We start from the raw sequence: 18,349 nt of genomic DNA on the forward strand, positions 1-18,349 counted from the left end.
AAGGAGATCAAACAAGTCAATCCTAAAGGAAATCAACCCTTAATATTTATTGGAAGGACTGATGCTGAAGCTGAAGCTCCAATACTTTGGCCACCTGATGGGAAGAGCCAACTCACTGGAAAAGACCCTGATGCTGGGAAAGATTGAGGGCAGGAGAAGGGGGCAATAAAGGATGAGATGGTTGGATGGCATCATTGACTCAATGGACATGACTCTGAGCAAACTCCAGGAGATAGTGAAAGACAAGACACCTGGTGTGCTGCAGTCCATGCAGTCGCAAAGAGCTGGACTGAGCAGCTGAACAACAACAATTTTTTTAATGTATGCATAAAATTCTTAGCATGTGCTAGGTACTTTTTAAAGAGTTTGACAGCTTTGATCTCATACTGGATGGCAGCCAGATTAGGAAAGCACGCTTGAGGAAGAAACCACATTGCACTGATAAAAGATAGAAATGCCTGACTAAACATGCTTGAGGCAGGGGTAACCTTAGCTGACCATGAGCCACAGGTATCCATCGCTGTCATTAAAAATAATCTCTCGCATCCAGTCCCTCTTCTCTCTTAACTGCCTTTATCCTCCATCAGGTCTTGTTGTTGCTAACTTGGCTTCTTAGTTCTCTCTTAGTCAATCCCATAGCAGTTGATTTCCCTTCTCCAGTCCTTTCTGTATATCAAAGCAACTGTGATTTTTGTCAGCTCCACTATTCCATATATTTCAGTGGCTCCATATCACCTGCCGAATTAAGTTCACTTTTTTTTTAATGTGATCTAATCATGTTTCCAGGGTTTCTCAGGTGACTTAGTAGTAAAGACTCCGCCTGACAAGCAGGAGATGCAGGTTCAATTCTTGGGTCAGGAAGATGCCCTGGAGAAGGAAATGGCAACCCAATCTAGTATTCTTATCTGGGAAATCCTATGCACAGAGGAACCTGGTGGGCTACAGTCCATGGGGTTGCAAAAGAGTCACACATGACTTAGTGACTAAACAACAACAATCATGTTTCCTTTCGCCACCCAACCTGCCCCCAGAGAATCTGTAAGTTGTTACTATTCCTGGTTTTCTGAATACATTCATCCCTTTCTCCCTTCTGGGCCTTAGTCTTCACTGCTCTCTCGCCATCTCTACCTGGCAGAACCTACCCATTCTTCTAGGTGCTGCTTGAATGTGTAAAGCATTTCCTTTCACCCACAGGGGTTTCCTTATCTCTTAAATTTTCCATAGCTCTCAATCTCTCATGCTTACTGTTAATATATGCTTACTATTGGGTTGGCCAAAAAGTTCATTTCGGTTTTTCCATTACATCTATGGAAGTCAGTCAGCCAGTTGTATCTGACTGTTTGAGACCCCATGGACTGCAGCATACCAGCTTATGGAAAAACCCAATTTTTTTGGCTAGTCTAATATATTCATCACATCCTGTGTTAGGTTAAGAACTTTGTGTCCATGCGTATAGACTTGTTCCTAGCGATTCTTTAATAATTGTTCGTTGAATTTAAAAAGGAGCACATATGCTGCTGTTGCTGCTGCTAAATCGCTTCAGTCGTGTCCGACTCTGTGTGACCCCATAGATGGCAGCCCACCAGGCTCCCCCTCCCTGGGATTCTCCAGGCAAGAACACTGGAGTGGGTTGCCATTTCCTTCTCCAATGCATGAAAGGGAAAAGGGAAAGTGAAGTCACTCAGTTGTGTCCGACTCTTAACGACCCCATGGACTGCAGCCTTCCAGGCTCCTCCATCCATGGGATTTTCCAGGCAAGAGTACTGGAGTGGGTTGCCAGTGCCTTCTCTGGAAGCACGTATTGGGGAGGTCCAATAATTAGGAAACCATGCTTCCCGTGCAAGGGGCACACGTTCAATCCCTGGTCAGGGAATGAAGATCCTGCATGCTGCATCAGTTCAGTTCAGTTCAGTAGCTCTGTTGTGTCCGACTCTTTGCAACCCCACGGACTGCAGCACGCCAGGCTTCCCTGTCCATCACCAACTCCAGGAGCTGCATGCTGCATGGCACAACCAAAAAAAAAAAATTTTTTTTTAAATAAAAGAAACAGGGTTATTGTTACGAGACAGCAAAAGAGACACTGATGTATAGATCAGTCTTATGGACTCTGTGGGAGAGGGAGAGGGTGGGGAGATTTGGGAGAATAGCATTGAAACATGTATAATATCATGTATGAAACGAGTCGCCAGTCCAGGTTCGATGCACGGTACTGGATGCTTGGGGCTGGTGCACTGGGACGACCCAGAGGGAGGGTAGGGGAGGGAGGAGGGAGGAGGGTTCAGGATGGGGAACGCGGGTATACCTGTGGCGGATTCATTTCGGTATTTGGCAAAACTAATACAATACTGTAAAGTTTAAAAATAAAATAAAATTTAAAAAAAAAAGAAAAGAAAAGAAACAAGCATGATTCTTATGTACATAGACACACACACATGCACACATATGTTATGCACAACAGTATTTTATACTAAATTAAGAAATTCAGAATTATAAAAAAATATTGATATCCATACATTAAGACGCCACAGAAAAAGTACAGAGATTCAAAGCTAGCAGAACCATGAAGTTACCACATAAAGTGTATCTTCAGTCTTCTAAAATTTGATTTTTAACCACTATCTTCTTGAAAAGACTACTATCTGAAAAATGCTTTCAGAATCTGTATGAAAACTACCATGTAGTTCAGATGAGAGAATTGAGCTAATCAGGAAATCATATAAAAATCATAGGTGGGCCATTTAGTCATTCTGGTGAAGTCTACTGAAGTTAAACATAACCAGCGGCTTTTTTAACTGTATCCGAATCCCAGGGACGGGAGAGCCTGGTGGGCTGACGTCTATGGGGTCGCACAGAGTCGGACATGACTGAAGCGACTTAGCAGCAGCAGCAAGTCATGCAGGTTAATTCAGAAGGAAATCTCCATGGGAAGATTTGTTTTATTTCCTCCATAGTAGTTTTGTAAATAACTTAAAGCACTGGGTCAGGATGGGAGTAACTGTTAAAGCCTTCTTAATTTAGAAACTCTGGCCTCTGACTTCTATGTATCCAAATAGTGCTGAAGGGAAAATGACATATTCCCCAAGGCTCTGAAAGTCAGGGCTTCCCTGATGGTTCAGTGGTAAAGAATCTGCCTGACAATGCAAGAGATGCAGGTTTCTTGGGTTAAATCCCCTGGATCAGGAAGATTTCCTGGAGAAGGAAATGGCAACTCACTCCAGTATTCTGGCCTGGGAAATCCCATGGACAGAGGAGACTGGTGGGCTACAGTCCCTGGGGTCACAAAGAGCTGGCTCCACTGAGCACACACAACCACAAATTCTGGAAGTCAACATGATACAAATCCTCAAGCCCAACCTGACATGGCTTTCATTTTTTTTGCCATATTTTTTAAAGGGCTATAATTAATAAAATTTTATTTGGATAAAATATCGATTGATGATTCTTATCTTTTTAAATTTATTTTTAGTTGGAGGATAATTGCTTTACAATGTTGTGTTGGTTTCTGCCATAAAAGAACATGAATCAGCTAGAAGTATACATATGTCCCCTCCGTCCCATATTCTATTTTTTAAATTAATTTGTATCAGAGTACAGTTGCTTTACAATATTGTGTTAGTTTCTGTTCTACAGCAAAATGAATCAATTTTAAATGAAATCATTATAGTCTTTTATCATTCATGACCCTCTTTTCCCCTAAATAGAATATACACCCAAACCACTAATCTTAATCCTACCTCAGCAAAACCAGTTCCATAGTGAAAAGAGAAGAGTATAAACCTCACCATTTAAATCCCCCATCTTCAGTTGATAAAATAAAGGAACAGTACTGTTTGTTGTCTTATCGATTCTACAATGAGAACTGAGTGAAATGAAGCAAAGAAAGCACTTTGTAAATTGCTAAACATCAAAGCTCTGATGATATTGCTGATAATTGCCATCCCCTCCACTAACGTCCAGCCAGGGATTCTGCATTGCCTTCCTGTCCACTCTACATTGCAACTCCCCAAACAGAATCTGTGGCCTTCTGGTTGCTGGTCCTTGGGAGGGCCTCTGGCTCTTCCCGTCTGTCCATCTGGGCTTTGTACTTCCTTCAGAGACTTCATTCCCCCATGAAACTTTCATCCCTAATCAACCCACCAAATCTTTGTTTTCAGAATTCTGTTCACACTTACGTGCTCAAGCTCAAAAAGAAGATTAGTTTATGAATTGGTGTACTGTGATTATTACAAGTCCTGTTGCCACTGCAGTGTAAATTTCTATGTGTAAAGCTGACATCATTTACTTCTTTTGTTTTCAGTTTTTACTGAAATACACTTGATATACTTTATCTGTGTTAGTTTCATATGTACAGAAAAATGATTCTGTTATATGTATATATAAAACTACATTTAAAAATTATTTTTTTACATTCTCTTCTATTATCAGTTTTTGTAAGATATTGAATGTAGTTCCCTGTGCTATACAGTAGGTCCTTGTTGATTATTTTATATACAGTTGTGTGTATATTTTAATGCCAAACTCCTAATTTATCCCTCCCGGCACTTCCCCTTTGGTAACCATAAACCTGTTTTCTGTCTGTGAGTCTATTTCTCTTTTGTAAATAAGTTCATTTGTTTCTTTTGTTTTTTAGATTCCACATATATTTTCCTGGGCTCCAAAATTACTGTAGATGGTGACGGCAGCCATGAAATTAAAAGAGCTCTGAGGCCCTGTATGATGTAGCTCCCTCCAGCCTCCAACCCCCCACATCCTGGGCCACTCTCTCCACTGCCCCCCAACAGCCACATGGCCTCCTCATATGTCAACTCACCCCAGGTGAGCGAGCTTCTCTCGCTCTCTGTACAACCTCTGCCCAACTAGCGCCTGCTTCACCCATACCTTCCTCACATGACTGACCTTCCTACATCATTGCCTCCTGCCTCAGCTGGTGATTCTAACTTTAGATCAGAACTCCACCGGCATAGTTCATTAAAGAGGTGGTGAGGGGCCGGTGCTCCTCTGCTGGTTTCCCTGGTAACCTGTCAATTCCCCCTGTAATTAGCAACTTCCGCTCCGCCCCAGGCCCGTGCTGCCATATCCCGCCCGCCATCAGCTGCACACATGGAATGTTGCTCCAGGACCTTGCTTTCGACAGGTAAGCTCCCCTGTCCATGAAACTGTTGATGTCTCTCTCTGTCGCTGCCTCCGGCTTGTTTCTTCGTCCTTGAAGCTGGGCAAATACAGGCCATGCAGGACTCTGGGGTGCAGCCCAGCACTTGGCAGAGCAGCCAGGAGACCGAGGAAACTCCCCTGAGCGCAGAGACGTCAGAGAAATCAGGCTTGGGGATAGAAAATTGAGGGTGTGATCAGGGGGTGGCCATCCTACTAATGTGGGGCCTGAAAGTGGGGGAGGGGTAACCCCAAAAGTTTCAGCAGTGATCCTGGGGTGGCCGCCCACTAACTTGTGAGAGCAAGAAAAGTCCCAGGGGTGATCCCAAAAGTTGTGGGGGAGTCCCAGGGTGACCATTCACTAGTGTGGTGTGGCCCTGGGGTGGCTGTCCTTGATGAATGGGGGGACGCCAGGAGAATCCAGAGAACTCACAGACAGGCCAAGGCTGTTGTGCAGATACTGGTCACCACTACAGTGGGGAGAAAACATTCAATAATAAGTGAGTGGTCAGTTGTGGGCTGACTGATGCCTTTTTTATTAAGAAAGGCCACAGAGGCTGCGCTAACAGCAGAGGCTAACGTTAAGTTGAATGCTTGGTCACCAGAATGTTTCTTCTAGAGTTGAAGGCCCTTCCTGTGAGGGTGGCTCTGGACTTATAAACCCAGGTGGCCTTGTGTGTCTGTGTGCTCAGTCACTCAGTCATGTCTGACTCTTTGCAACCCCATGGACTATAGCTGGCCAGGTTCCTCTGTCCATGGGGATTCTCCAGGCCAGAATACTAGAGTGGGTTGCCATGCCCTCCTCCAGGGGATCTTCCCAACCCGGGAATTGAACCCAGCTCTCCTGCTTTGCAGGTGGATTCTTTACCATCTGAGCCACCAGGGAAGTCCAGGGGTGGCCTTAGATCTTCCTTATAACTGGACAGGGCACTGCTGCATCATCTTTCTCTCCATGAACCCGGTAAGTGCTTGGCTCCAAAATTTGCCCATATCCTGGCAAATAATTGTTCTGAACACACTAGGTATCTTACTCTTGATACTCTTTGGCTGCTGACGTCTGTATCGTAATTGTGGTATCTGGTTGCAATGCCTGCTACGTACCTGACCCCAAGGATATGGCAGAAGAGGGGATGGACCAAGATTGTAAGGGTTGTGCAGGGTGTGTAGGGTGTGGTCAGGATACTCAAGATGGCTTTTCACTTGCTCTCTGGATATCACTTGCCCGACCAATGTCTGCTTCACCTACACCTCCTGACATTGCCGACCTTCCTATGTACTTGCTCCCAACCCTGACCCAGCTAAACATTGTACTTTCATTTTTAATACTTTTTAAAAATTTATTTGACTGATTGTAGCTGTAGCATATAGGATCTTTTTTCTTGTTGTGGCAGGCAGGATCTTTAGTTGTGGCATGCTGGTTTCCTGATCAAGGATGGAACCCGGGCCCCCTGCATTGGGAACATAGAGTCTGAGCCACTGGACACCAGGGAAGTTCTTCTAATTTTAGGTCAGAATATCTCCACTGCAAAACAGTAGTGAGGGGTGTGCTCCTCTGCTGGTTTCCTGATAACTAATGAGCCAACCTGAGGGCAGAAGAGATGCAACTTTTTTATATCAAGTCTGAATCCAGATTTCAATATCCAAAAGCTAGAGTAAGAAGAACTCAGCAAAGCTTAAGACTGGGGAGAAGTCTTAATTCTCTGCCCTAAGACACTTTCAAGAGTCATTAAAAATCTCATTATACTTGTTTCTCACTAATCTAAAAAAAGAAAATTGTCTTAAGCCTAAGATAATACTGTATCTTGCATGGTTAATTGTACAAGTCCTTTATAAAGTAGCCAAATACATCTGACCTGCTGCTGTTACTGACTGTAAAGAGTTGACTACGGTGAAAAGAAAGTGAAAAGTGAAAGTGAAAGTCAGTCGTGTCTGACTCTTTGCAACCCCATGGAATTTCCCAGGCCAGAATAGTAGAGTGGGTAGCCTTTCCCTTTGCCAGGGGATCTTCCCAACCCAGGGATCAAACCCAGGTGTCCCACATTGCAGGTGGATTCTTTACCAGCAGAGCCACCGGGGGAGCCCAAGAATACTGGAGTGGGTAGCCTATCCCTTCCCCAGCAGATGTTTCTGACCCAGGTATCAACTGGGGTCTCCTGCATTCGAGGCATATTCTTTACCAACTGAGCTATCAGGGAAGCCCACAGTGAAAAGAAGTGAAAATCAAAATACTCCGTCAATATGACTCATCATAGGTTATGTCAATGCCATAAGAGTGTGAAACAGTGTTTCCAACACCAAAAGCAATTGGATAGTGAGACCTAGGGAAAAACCTGCTTCAGGTCAGAAATGGATCTGTATGATTCACTCAATCGCTCTGAATCTACTTAATATCCAAAGGTTCTCCCATATGTGAACTCACCAAGAAAAGGTTTCACACACTAGAGGACCTAAATGAAGGAATGATCCAAGGAATGGGTTTTAAGCCAAAAAAGCATTTGAGGCAGTAGAATCTCTTTTGTCTGTTTTGCTGCATCAAATACAGGTTAAATGCCTTCTGCGAAGGTAATTTGCAGACCTGCAAGTGAAACGTAAAGGCATTTCTTCTGGACTGAACACCTCTCAGTTTTGATCATTTCTCTTCCTGTCTTATGCCGTCTCACTCGACCCTGTTCTGTCCTTTCTTTCCTCTGCTCCATTATAATCTGCATGAGAACCTCATTTAGTTCAGCCTCCTCCACCCAGTGCCTTTGGAGAATGGAGGTTGCTTCTGTCTTTTGGGTTTAGTTTTTCCCGTAAGTATATTGTAAAAACTATATTCTTCCTTCATATCAAAACCCATGCAGTTTTTTTTTTTCCAATTTTAGTTTCCCTCTGTGAACAGCAACCTGCAATCAAAATTTTGGCAGATAAATATATTACAGGGCTTTTCATTTTATGAGTACTGCTGTTGAACTTGGGCATATTATATGGGAGGATAGAGAACATTTTTCATGCCAACCATTAACTCCTCCTCCTCTTTGTTCCCATCACACTGAAACTCCACCTCTATTACTGCATATAAAGATTTTAGTGTGTTCATTGTTATATAACCTGCTGCATGAGGGTAGGAGTAAATTTAATTTACTCTTTCATTCAACAAGCATTTGAGTGGCATCTGGGACCAAGCAGTAGACTACTGGTTGAGGATATAAAGAAGAATCCGAGTCTTCTCAAGGAGCCCACTTTTTTTACCTCATCATATGCACCTTTCCATTTGTTGAATTAAACTAAATCACTAGATACTGCCTTGGCTTGAAGATGCTGAGGGACTTTGGCCTCATTGAATAAGCAAACGTTTCTGTAACACTCTCCCCATACAACATCACACACTGGTTCCCTCTTAAGTGTCTTCAAGGAACTGTGGCTACAAAGATGACAGAGGATGGGAAGGGAAAGGTCTACCCAGGCAGTACTGGAGGTGAAGGAAGAGCCTGGGGGACAGCAGGAATTGACCTTGTCCTTCTGCATCTGTGTCTATATTGAAAGGCAGACTTGAGTAGCTCTATATCACACAGAGTTTTCTTTTATGTTTATTGACATACAGTTGACTTACAATGTTGTGTTAGTTGCTGCTGTGCCACAGAGTGACTCAGTTATACACATATGCACATTTATGTTCTTTTCCTTTATGGTTTATCCCAAAAGATTGGATATAGTTCCCTGCGCTATACAGTAGCACCTTGTTTACTCATTCTGCAGTTTGCATCTACTAAGCCCAAACTCCCAGTCTGTCCTTCTCCTTCCCTGCCCTTTAGCAACCACAAGTCTCTTCTCTATGTCTGTGGCTCTGTTTCTGTTTTGTAGATAGGTTCATTTGAGTCATATTTTAGATTCCACATATAAGTGATGTCGTACAGTATTTGTCTTTCTCTTTCTGACTTAGTATGATAATCTCTAGTTGCATCCATGTTGCTGAAATGGCATTATTTCATTCTTTTTAATGGCTGGGGAGTATTCCATGGTGTATATGTACCACAGATTCTTTGTCCGTTCTTCTGTCAATGACCATTTGATTCCATGTCTTTGGCTTTTGTGAACAGTGCTGCAGTGAACACAGGGGTGCAAGTATCTTTTTGAATTACAGTTTTGTCTGGGTATATAGTTTTGTCTGCCCAGGAGTAGGATTACTGGTCCATGTGGCAACTCTATTTTTTGTTTTTTGAGGAACCTCAATACTGTTGTCCATAGTGGTTGTGCCAATTTACATTTCCACGAACAGTGTAGTAGGGTTCTGTTTTCTCCAAACTCTCTCCAGCATGTTATTTGTTAGACTTTATAGTGATGGCAGTTCTGACCAGAATGAGGTATTGCCTCATTCACACAGTATTTTTCTGCTTTTTGAACTCGACCAAACTCAGAGTCCAAAGAATCTAAAGTTTAACTCATAACTCAAATATTTCACAAAGTTTGGGCAAGCCATAAACTAAATGCTTCTTTTATATCTTTATATGGTGACCTATGGGCTTCCCTGGTGGCTCAGACAGTAAAGAATCAGCCTGCAATGCAGGAGACCTGGGTTTGATCACTGGGTCAGGAAGATCCCCTGGAGAAGGGAATGGCAACCCACTCCAGTGTTCTTGCCTGGACAATTACATGAAGAGGAGCCTGGCGGGCTAAGTCCATGGGGTCACAAAACGTCAGACACAACTGAGTGAAAGTGACTTTCACTTTCATGGTGACCTATGATCTGACACGCCACAGACACGGGTATCTAGACTGAGATGAAGAAAGAGACCTAAGTGGTAAGACCCTCTGGCCAATTAATATCACAGCAAATAATCTACAGAAAAGGGGACTTAGACTCTCCCAGGGCTCTTAAAGTTTATTTATATTCTTGGTTGTGTTATTGATTAAACCAAGTTCCTTGTTTTTAGGAGTTTCTATTTTAAAACTCCTTCCTAGGAAATAGTAGGATTTAGCCAACAGTTTAGACTTTCATCATTTGTCAACAGTTATTGAGTGCCATTCCATGCCAGGCCCTGTGTTGGGTGCTGCAGGCATGAAGGTAAATATGACTCTCTCTCTGGAATCTCCCTGTTCAGTGAAGGAATAAACAGTTAAATAAATATGCTAAAGGGAACCAGATTTTTAATCCCCCTTCAACTCACAATTGTTTGAGTCACATGTGTCTTCTTCAGAACTGAATGAGTACTTGCTAGCTTGATTGCCCATCCTTTGGAGATGCAAGTTAGAAAACTAGGGGGAAAGAAGAGACTGGCAAGGAAATGGTAGAAGGAGATGAAGGGAATAAAGTCGCTAAATCAGACTGCTGAAAGAGCAAGGGGGAAACAAGGGGACAAAGAAAAAAGTCACAGGGAACTAAAGCTGAAGACAGCATTTTGGAGGCTGATATGTGAACAACTCTGAAATACAAGAGTTTATCATGTCGAGGGTAAGAAAACAGAAGAATGGAGAAAATAATTCTGAGAACAGTTATTCTGAGGTAGGGAGTGGCATCTCCTTTATTGTTTGGTTGAGGGAGAAGAGTAAACTTAGAATATATTATAAATCATTTGGGGTCAGCCAGGCCAGGCTTCTTTATGCATGATTTTTTGCAGAGACTGAGCTACAGGGGTCCCCAAGGTTTAGTGTGCATTTGGAATACAGGCTGTATAATGAGAGTGTATAAAGGAACATGACCACTGAGTTTCAGGTTGGAAATGCCAACATTATTTAGCTAAGAAGAACTTTTCTCGAGCTGAGGGGCCCTAATGGGTGATTTATTTCAATGTAGCATTGTCTTGCAATGCCAGTGAAAGCTCCAGGAAAGCAGCTGATGCATGAATGGTTGGGCAGAATTTTAAGAAAAAAAGAAAAAAACAAGCAAGGTAGGTATTCAATAGTAAAAAGATAGAAAAGGAGTAGAAAAGAAACAGCAGACCAGAAATTCAACAGCTGAATAAAGTTGGAGAAGTTGGGCCTGTGAGCTGATATGTGTCATCCTCAGCTCTATGAAATACTATGATCCTGCTAATGCTTGGCACAGTTTTTCTTTTTTGATGAAGAACAGGTGACTTTTGGGCTTCCCTGGTGGCTCAGTGGTAAAGAATCCACCTGCCAATGAGGGAGACAAGGGTTTTTGATTTCTTATTCAGGAAGATCCCACATACTGCAGAGCAACTAACTAAACCTGTGTTCTAGAGCCAGAGAGCCATGACTACTGAGCCCAGGGACTGCAACTACTGAAGCCCGAGAGCCTAGAGCCTGTGCTCTGCCAGTAGAGAGTAGCTCCTAATCACCACAGCTAGAGAAAGCCTGTGCAGCAATGAAGACCCAGCACAGCAAAAAATAAATAAATAATTTTTAAAAAAACGGTTGATGACGAATGGATAAGAAAGTTGTGGTACATATACACAATGGAATATTACTTAGCCATTAAAAAGAATACATTTGAATCAGTTCTAATGAGGTGGATGAGACTGGAGCCTGTTATACAGAGTGAAGTAAGCCAGAAAGAAAAACACCAATATAGTATACTAATGCATATATATGGAATTTAGAAAGATGGTAATGATGACCCTATATGCGAGACAGCAAAAGAGACACAGGTGTATAGAACAGTCTTTTGGACTCTGTGGGAGAAGGCGAGGGTGGGATGATTTGAAAGAATAGCATTGAAACTTGTATATTACCATATTTGAAATAGATCGCCAGTCCAGGTGTGATGCATGAGACAGGGTGCTCAGGGCTGGTGCACTGGGATGACCCTGAGGGAAGGGATGGGGAGGGAGGTGGAAGGGGGGTACAGGATGGGGAACACATGTACACCCACGGCTGATTCATGTCAATGTATGGCAAAAACCACTACAATATTGTAAAGTAATTAGTCTCCAATTAAAATGAATAAATTTTTTTAAAAACCTATACTAAAAAAAAAATGACTTTCAACCTATGACATTAAAATAAATCTGTCATATTTCCAACAAATACAGGATAGGTTTGGTGTTTTTATTTTCCCTTTAGGGGAAAACGTGTTTCTACCTCCATTCCTTCCCTGGTGGTTCAATATTATGAGTGCGTGTGTGCTTAGTCACCAAGTTGTGTCCAACTCTTTGACTCCATGGACTGTAGCCCACCAGGCTCCTCTGTCCAGGCAAGAATTCTGGAGATGTTGCCATTTCCTCCTCCAGGGGATCTTCCCGACCCAGGGATTGAACCCGCATCTCTTGTATCTCCTGCGTTGTCAGGCAAATTCTTTACCACTGTGCCACCTGGGAAGCTGACATGATGCAGTATTCTAGATCAAACACGAATCAGCATGAAATATCATGGCATGTACAAGAGACTGCAAGCTGTTCCTTGGAGCTGTAACTGGAGATGAAGGTCCATTTATGGAGTATTTACTCCAGGCCAGGCTCAGAGATGAGCCCTTTCCTTGGACCATTTCATAATTCTCATAACAGTCCTGAAGTAGGTACTCTTATAATCCCTATTTGATAAATTTAGGATTAAATAACACTGCCCAAGATCACGCAACCAGCAAACAACAGAATCAGGATTCAAATAAGCAACTAAATTCCAAAGCCAATGTTTCCAGTTACAGGACCTCCTGCCACCTCACGTTATACAGTGGGGTCTGACTGCTGTCCTCCAAGTCTGTGCATCTCCAACTAGGACAGGTGTTCAGGGCTACTTGAAGTCAGAGATATATGTGGTCATTTGCCTAGTAAATCAGTTGTGCTCAAAGGCCTGTGAGGGAACATTCTCAGATAAGAAAATGTTAAAAGGGAAGAACTTTAAAATATCTTCTAAGAAAAATAAATAAGAACATCAGTTCAGTTCAGTCGCTTAGGCATGTCTGACTCTTCAACCCCATGGACTGCAGAATGCCAGGCTTCCCAGTCCATCACCAACTTCCAGAGTTTACTCAAACTCACGTCCATCGTGTCAGTGATGCCATCCAACCATCTCATCCTCTATCATCCCCTACTACTCCCGCCTTTAATCTTTCCCAGCATCAGGGTCTTTTCAAATGAGTTGGTTCTTTGCATCAGGTGGCCGAAGTATTGGAGTTTCAGCTTCAGCATCAATCCTTCCAATGAATATTCAGGACTGATTTCCTTTAGGATGGATTGGTTTGATCTCCTTGCAGTCCAAGGAACTCTCAAGAGTCTTCTCCAACAACACAGTTCAAAAGCATCACTTCTTCATTGTTCAGCTTTCTTTGTAGTCCAACTCTTACATCCATACATGACTACTGGAAAAACTATAGCTTTGCCTAGGTAGACCTTTGTTGGTAAAATAATGTCTCTGCTTTTGAATATGCTGTCTAGGTTGGTCATAGCTTTTCTTCCAAGGAGCAAGTGTCTTTTAATTTCATGGCTGCAGTTACCATCCTGCAGTGATTTTGGGGCCCAAGAAAATAAAGTCTCTCACTATTTCCATTGTTTCCCTATCTATTTGCCATGAAGTGATGAGACTGGATGCCATGATCTTAGTTTTCTGAATGATGAGTTTTAAGCCAACTTTTTCACTCTCCCCTTTCACTTTCATTAAGAGGCTCTTTAGTTCTTCGTTTTCTGCCATAAGGGTGGTGTCATCTACATATCTGAGGTTATTGATGTTTCTCCAGGAAATCTTGATTCCAGCTTGTGCTTCATCCAGTCTGGCATTTCTCATGATGTACTCTGCATATAAGTTAAATAACCAGGGTGACAATATGTAGCCTTGATGTACTCCTTTCCCGATTTAGAACCAGTCTGTTGTTCCGTGTCCAGTTTTAACTGTTGCTTCTTGACCTGCAACATACCATGGGCTAATAAACACATCACTGACTCGGTGGACGTGAGTCTGAGTGAACTCTGGGAGTTGGTGATGGATAGGGAGGCCTGGCGTGCTGCGATTCATGGGGTCGCAAAGAGTCGGACATGACTGAGTGACTGATCTGATCTGATGAATATAAAGGTAAATTATGTGATTTTGAAAAGACCTCATGCTTTTCAAAATCCATCTTTACTTGGTTTTTTTTTCTTTTAGAGCTTTCAAAAAATTTTTATGAAATACTGCTGTAGACATGAGAGGCATGGAGAGCTGCAGTGGAATTGTGGTCAAGTTTACATTGGAAAGATTTTTCACAGTGAGGGGGAAGCACAAGGAGAGAATCAGGCTTCAGTGGTAGAGTGGGGTGTGGATTAGAAAACACTGAGCTCCATTCTAGATATCTGAGTCTGAGATGCCTGGCTGCCTCCAGATGTGCATGCGTGTGGGTCTGGAACTCAGGTGAGATCTTCCACAAAGACCTTGTATTGGATTGGCCAAAAAGGTCTTTGGGCTTTTTCCATAGGATGTTATTAAAAAAAAAAAACCCAAGTGACCATTTGGCCAACCCAGTATCACCTTCTTGCACTACCAGCTTTCAAGGCGGCTTTCCACAACAGACACTTGAAAACCATTTGTTGAGTGAAGAAAGTGGGGAAAAGAGTATATGTACTAATAATGTGTTTGATAAGAGATTCTGGTTATGCTAAATTACAAAAATGTTCTGAATTAAAGGAACATTATTATATTATTATGTGTTTATTAAATTCATACACATTTATAGGTTTCCTGTGGTATAATGATATTTATCCCTCTAAGAAAATCACTTTCAAGAGAACAAAGTTTCCCTCTAGTATTATATTAAATTATATTATATTATATATAAAAGCATTATATTAAAAGAAAAGAAAAAGCTTTCACTTTCAAAATGCCAATTGTTTGATATTTCTATAATGCAGTGATGTCACTAAAGGTAAATGTTCATCAAGAGCTTGAATAAACCCTTCCATCAGAGAACAGAAACTGTGTCTTGACTAATCTCTCAGAGGATCCTTGCCTGCCATGTGCTCCACCAAAGTTTGGCCTTTCTAAAACAAGTGGATATATGTACACAATTTTTATATGTATGATATATGTGTGTGAATATATATGTATCTGTACATGTGTGCATGCTTAGATATAACTGCATATTATATAACTATATATGTATACACATATAGAACATGGATTTTTCATGTTTTCCAATCTGAACTGCGCCGTACTACAAATCATTTGAATGTTCACTTTGCCTCAGATTTTTCTCTTGGTGCTTTCATTACTTTTCAATTTTTTAAAAACTCTACAGCCACATTTCCTAAGAGACTTATTTACTTGAGTTTCCTAGTTATAGCTTTATAGATTGCTGGGAGTTCTGGGGCCTTTTGTAACTATGAGATTGTGTTCCAACTTTATGACTCACTTTCTGGGAATCAATTTTCTCAACCCAGAGCCTACTTGATTTCACTGGCCATGATAATTTTGAAATAAACTTATATTTGTCCATAGAAACTATTATTGGCTTGGGTTTTACATTGAATTCCATTTAATGTTCACATTGCGTTTTATAGTATTTGCTTCCTTTAAGTGCACTTTTAGTGGTAAAATAAAATTTTATTTTGTAGTAAACTTCACATAAAGTGATGCAGGTGTATGTATGACCGAATATCACTACTGTCAAGTCTTACAGGTTTTAGTCTGCCTTTCCTTTTCAAACAATCATTAAGTAGCTGTGTGAGGCTGGAGGTCATAAACTAGCCTATAGCGATTTCCCTCTGAAGCAACTCATTAGAGATGTGCATTGATTATGATAGTGACCTGGGGCCCCACCTTCTCTTCATCCTCCCATTCATAACTTTCATTTGACATTGTGGGGCTCTCGATTGCCGACCCTGCTCTAGATGAGTTTACCTTTATATTCATCAGATCAGATCCGTCGCTCAGTCGTGTCCGACCCTTTGCGACCCCATGAATCGCAGCACGCCAGGCCTCCCTATCCATCACCAACTCCCAGAGTTCACTCAGACTCACGTCCATCGAGTCAGTGATGTGTTTATTAGCCCATGGTATGTTGCAGGTCAAGAAGCAGGGGGGAGGGAGGAGGGTTCAGGATGGGGAACACATGTATGCCTGTGGCGGATTCATTTTGATATTTGACAAAACTATTACAATTATGTAAAGTTTAAAAATAAAATAAAATTAAAAAAAAATAAAAAAAAAATAAAAAAAAACAAACAAACAAACAAAAAAAAAGAAGCAACAGTTAAAACTGGACATGGAAGAACAGACTGGTTCTAAATCAGGAAAGGAGTACATCAAGGCTACATATTGTCACTGCTTCCCCTAAGGTCTGCTAACATGGAGAATGTGGCTCTCTCCACCCTTGGTATTGCAGTACAAGGAAGCAGAGCTCAAGTCCTCCACATCCTGTGACCCCTCAAACCAATCCTTGAGCAAAATTCCTCTCTCCTTGCAGGTCCAAAGGTTCCAGCCATATCACATTCCACCCTTCCTTGGACTCAAAGTGCCTGTGGATTCCATGGACAATTCTCCCATGTTCAGTAAACATTTTCACACCCAACTGTGGCCTTCTTCTCTATGCCATCATTCTGGGTGACAACCTGCTCGTACAATATCCAGGTTTCACAATGTCTTGACTACCTCCTCATGTTCAATTACCTTCTTTTCCACTTTATTTCAGCCACACTGTGTCATGAAAAATTTTTTAATGGTTCGAATTAAAAGGTAAACACAAAGAAGTCTCACTCCCCCATATCTACCACATCTTGTTCAAAGCACACAACCCTGATGGTTGACTATTAGGTTCTGATATTTATTTTTTGTAAGAATTATTTATATCTATTCTTTTTGCACCCATATTTCTTCACAAATGCTACCATATTATATATACTTCTTATAAATTTCTTTCTCCACTTAACATACATCCTGGTTCAACATATCTTTTTTTTTTTTTTTGCTATATTTCCTATGAATGTTAGTTATAGTTACCATTTTTATTTCTATATCTTTCTGCTCTTTTTTAAACTATTTCTTTTGGTATTTAAGAAGGCTTTGCTTTTCTTCTAGGCTTAAAATAATTCTGATATATTTTGTTTAAAAAAAAAAAAAAACAAGTTTACTTTTCCCTTTCTGTGGTTTCTACTCTTTGGTTTGTCAGTGCTGATATATTTTGACTGCACATATTATCTGTACAATGATGAATTTGTTTTAATTTCTACTTTTATTTTTTTGAGGGGTTGGTTTATTCCTACTTCATCAGAGCATATAATGCTTATACACTCTCCCTCTGCCCTTTGTTTTAACTTTGTATCTACACTAAAGTGTATTTAATGTGTACCATCAGTCCATGTGCCAGGGTTTCTCCAGTCTTCCTTGGGCTGGATAGAGCTCACCCTCTAGTTTCATTTGTGAATACAGCACTCCTTGAGTTCTCACATTTTTTAAACTGTTCACTTGAAGGATAACTTATCTAAATATAAAAATCTTTGGCTTGCACTTTCTATTGTTTCTTTAAAAACACAATGGAGTATTACTCAGCCATTAAAAAGAATACATTTGAATCAGTTCTAATAAGGTGGATGAAACTGGAGCCTATTATACAGAGTGAAGTAAGCCAGAAAGAAAAACACCAATACAGTATACTAACGCATATATATATGGAATTTAGAAAGATGGTAACGATAACCCTGTATGTGAGACAGCAAAAGAGACACAGATGTATAGAACAGTCTTTTGGACTCTGTGGGAGAGGGAGAGGGTGGGATGATTTGGGAGAATGGCATTGAAACATGTATAATATCATATATGAAATGAATCACCGGTACAGGTTCAATGCATGATCCTGGATGCTTGGGGCTGGTGCACTGGGATGACCCAGAGGGATGGTACAGGGATGGAGGAGGGAGGGGGGTTCAGGATGGGGAACACATGTATACCCATGGCAGATTCATGTTGATGTATGGCAAAACCAATACAATATTGTAAAGTAATTAACTTCCAATCAAAATAAATAAATTTATATTTAAAAAAGACAACAATAATAAAGAATTATGTAACCCTAAAAAAAAAGTTATATATGTTTATTCAGTTTGATATTATAATAAGAGATTTTAAATGACATAACACATAAAGTTACAACCATTGGGGAATTCAAAGAACAATTATTTTGAAGAAGAAACTTATAGAATTCAGGATTTATAAAATAATAAAGATAGCTTTAAGTCCAAAAAAATAAAAATAATGTTTGCTCCAAAGTTGTCTTGCTTTCACAAACTCTGATTTCAGCTTTTTCCCTTGTAAGTCTTTTGGTCTTTTTGCCTCAAGGCACAGAGATTTTTTTTGTTTTTAT

At 41.0% G+C, this 18,349-nt stretch overlaps 1 long non-coding RNA gene across 2 annotated transcripts; it reads left to right on the forward strand.

The window, feature by feature from the left end:
- Nucleotides 1-4,541: 4,541 nt before the first annotated feature.
- On the forward strand, nucleotides 4,542-16,917 carry LOC139184884 (uncharacterized). Of its 2 annotated transcripts, XR_011568383.1 has the most exons (4): nucleotides 4,542-4,815; nucleotides 5,062-5,134; nucleotides 6,004-6,109; nucleotides 16,457-16,917. It is a non-coding gene; the product is annotated as an uncharacterized lncRNA (long non-coding RNA). The 2 variants fall into 2 exon arrangements; XR_011568382.1 differs by having other exon boundaries at nucleotides 4,542-5,134.
- Nucleotides 16,918-18,349: the final 1,432 nt, after the last annotated feature.

This window comes from Bos indicus, chromosome 9 (genome assembly GCF_029378745.1).
Source record: "Bos indicus isolate NIAB-ARS_2022 breed Sahiwal x Tharparkar chromosome 9, NIAB-ARS_B.indTharparkar_mat_pri_1.0, whole genome shotgun sequence".
Lineage (NCBI taxonomy): Eukaryota > Metazoa > Chordata > Mammalia > Artiodactyla > Bovidae > Bos > Bos indicus.